Source organism: Otolemur garnettii, unplaced genomic scaffold, assembly GCF_000181295.1.
Source record: "Otolemur garnettii isolate 467f Iridium unplaced genomic scaffold, OtoGar3 scaffold00011, whole genome shotgun sequence".
Lineage (NCBI taxonomy): Eukaryota > Metazoa > Chordata > Mammalia > Primates > Galagidae > Otolemur > Otolemur garnettii.
In genome coordinates, this window is record NW_003852406.1 from 5,257,999 (window position 1) to 5,261,575 (window position 3,577).

A 3,577-nucleotide genomic window follows, 5' to 3' on the forward strand; every position below is an offset into this window, starting at 1 on the left:
CTAAAAGTTGTTTCTTTGTAGGAGAGAGCTATGAAAGAAGACCCATTTGCACCTGCGAGGGAAATGAATATATGTAGAGGTCTCTGAAAGTGACTGTTTTAACCAATATTATCTCTTCTCTCCCAAACTCCATATCCCCACCTAGCACCACCTTTAATATATATAATTCTTATTTGTCAATTATACCTCAATAAAGCTGAAACAAAGGGTTGATTTAATTTTCCACAGTATGTCTATTTGATAATCACATGTAAAATAAAAACTAAATATTAATTGCCATGGAAATTTGATTGCCAAACAACTACAGTCTTTAGCTAAAACCCAAAGAACCTCAACTACGTCATCTACAATTTTATCTATTTATATTCAGCTTTTAAACAATCCAAGAAACCTCAAACTATTTCAAACCCTACAATTGTTTAGAAGTGTAAAGTCTCAGAGTCAGAAGAGCTTAAAGATGATCTGCTCTACAGCTCCCGTTCATGAGGAAACCAAAGCTCTCAGAGCAAAGCTGGTTCAGGTACAGGTCCGAGATCCCCTGACTGCTGAGGCCCTCTATGACTCCCCTCTTCTCTCAGAACCAACTTTAATAGCTATAAGATACTGAACCAAGTCTTCATCATCATGTCCACTGACTAACTTCAGAGGTTAACAGTAGCATAAAGTTCAAGTGTGTTTATCCACATTGCCAAAACCCCAGTCAGCCCTTATAAAAACCAGGGGTTTGCCTATAACTCATGATTGATATATTCCATGAAATGTTCGAAGAGTTACAGAAACAAAAATGAGTAACATGTTGTCCCTCCCTTCAATGTCCTGCTGATGAGATGGACACAGGCACCGTTGGAATGAGGAGCGAGTTACTGTGATGGAGGTATGCACAAGGAGCCATGAGAGTACAGTGGATGAGGTTTGCCTCTAAACAACAAACGGTGCACAGAGTCACTTTCCAAAGGAGGGGGTACTGGGATTGGTGCTAGAAGGACAAATAGGAGTTGACCAGGCAACCCGGGGAGGCATGTTCCAGAGACCTGAGTTAAGGCATAAAGATGTGAACCAGGGCAAAATATGTGTGAGGAATAACAAGTAGTTTAAAATCACCGTAGCAAGGCTACTTTCAGCATAGCCAGGGTGGCTAACACTACTACCAACCTGTCACAGTTGCTGCTGCTAGAACTTGTGAACCAATGTATAGGATCAAGAATTTACATTTTAACAAGAACAATAAGGAACTGTTGGTACTCTTCCAGGATTTGATGATTTTGTCAATATGGTACTAGAAGATGTCACTGAAGTCACACCAGAAGGAAGAAGGATTACTAAATTAGATCAGATTCTGTTAAATGGAAATAACATAAGAATACTGGTTCCTGGAGGAGAAGGACTTGAAATATGAATGGGTTTCCTTGACTTATGGTAGATTTTATTTTATCTGATAATGACTAAAAAATAGACTTTTTTTACTTTTTTTTTTTTTTTTTTTTGAGCCAGAATCTCACTTTGTTGCCCTCGGTAGAGTGCCATGGCATCATAGCACATAGCAACCTCAAACTCTTGGGCTTAAGGAATCTTCTTGTGTCAGCTTCCCAAGTAGCTGGGACTATAGGCACCTGCCACAATGCCCGGCTATTTTGTTGTTGTTGTTGCTGTTGCAGTTGTCATTGTTTATTTTTCAGCTGGTCCAGGCCGGGTTCAAACCCACCACCCTTGGCATATGTGGCCAGCACCCTAGCCACTGAGCTACAGGTACCGCTCTTTATTTTTTTCACTTTTTTTTTTTGAGACAGAGCCTCAAGCTATCCCCCCTGGGTAGAGTGTCATGGCATCATAGCTCACAGCAACCTCTAACTCCTGGGCTTAAGCGAGTCTCCTGCCTCCGTCTCCCAAGTAGCTGGGACCACAGGCGCCAGCCACAATGCCTGGCTTTTTTTTTTTTTTTTTGGTTACAGGCATCATTATTGTTTTGGTGGGCCTGGGCTGGATTCGAACCTGACAACTTAGGTGTAGATGGCTGGCACCTTAGCCATTTGAGCCACAGGCACTAAACCTTTTTTACTTTTTAATGTTTAGATCCTATAAAGCAAAATTTCCCGTTAAAGGAAAATACTTTGAAGATATATACCCATTTTTTAAGTTAATCATGATTACCTTGGAAAAAGAAGAAAAGAATTTCTTCTTTGAAGATTTAAATAAAGATGTTTTTAGCTAACTAAAAAAAAAAAGTAAAAAGAATAAAATCACTGTAGCAGGAAATAAGACGAAGCCAGAGAGATTTCCAAAGCTCAGATCATGAAAGGACCAGAACATAGTAAGTACTCAATAAATACTTGCTGATAAAAGAATTGGTTACAGCTTTCATCAAGAACAAGGATAAGCATGTGGCTATGCACGTTGGGCATATCTTATATACTCATTTTGTTAGCAGAAACAGAATATAATGAGTATTACTCTACATCAGTGGGATTATAAGACCATAACTCAGTCAGCAAGAATATGGCTCACTCAACATGATATCTGGAGACACAGGCATAATAAACAGGAAGTGGCTGGACAGTTGTGATATCCTTATGGTCACAAGAGAGAAAAAAGCTAGGGTGGGCTGGGCACGGTGATTCGCGCCTGTAATTCTAGTGCTCTGAGAGGCAAAAGTGGGTGGATTGCTTGAGCCATGAGTTCAAGACCAAGTGAGACCCCATCTCTACTAAAAATAGAAAACCTGAGTATTGTGATGTATGTCTGTAGTCCCAGCTACTCAGGAGGCTGAGGCAAGAGAATCGCTTGGGCCAGAGAGTTTGAAGTTGCTGTGAGCTACGATGACACTACGGCACTTTAACCAGGTGGACAGAGTAAAAATGCATCTCAAAAAAAAAGATCTAGGGTGGTGTCTGCATGGAAGACTAGACCAAGATCATAGGGTCTATGAGCCTAGAACTTGAACACAACAACCATCTCTTTTGTCTCTCATTATCCATATCTTTTTATCTACCATCATACATAAGCCAACTACCTGTGACTCTACCTGGCTTTCCTCTTGGCATCACATGAAAGAAACCTTGAGCTGTGAGGGAACAGAACTCACGTTCCTAGTGAATGTTTTTTCATGAGTGGGCTTGAGTCCTTTGTTGCTGCAGAGGGAAGGGGATACTCGGAACTTGGAGAAAGCCTAGTTCAACATTGTCCATACTCTAACAACTGCATATTGAACGTACTGAAACATATAGGAATTCTGGGCCAGAGGAGGCTCTCAATAATTACAAGAAAACAGAAACAATGAGATTAATAAGGGAGGCAGATCCCAAAACTATAAATTCTAAACCCTTTTCATCATATATCAAAAACAACTGAACAAAGTATACTTTATCCTCTTGATACCCCTAACACTGATTTCGTGTTCATGCTGTATTTTTTTTTTTGTTTTTAAGTGAGACTATATGGGGAGGGCCAAGGTATATGGGAACTCAATACTTTGTACTCAATTTTGCTGTGAATCTAAAACTATTTTAAACATAAAGTCTGGCTTGGCGCCTATAGCTCAACCGGCTAAGGCGCCAGCCATGTACACCTAAGGTGGCGGGTT

At 40.3% G+C, this 3,577-nt stretch overlaps 1 pseudogene; it reads left to right on the plus strand.

The window, feature by feature from the left end:
* Positions 1-482: 482 nt before the first annotated feature.
* On the plus strand, positions 483-1,396 carry LOC100942258 (annotated as a pseudogene).
* Positions 1,397-3,577: the final 2,181 nt, after the last annotated feature.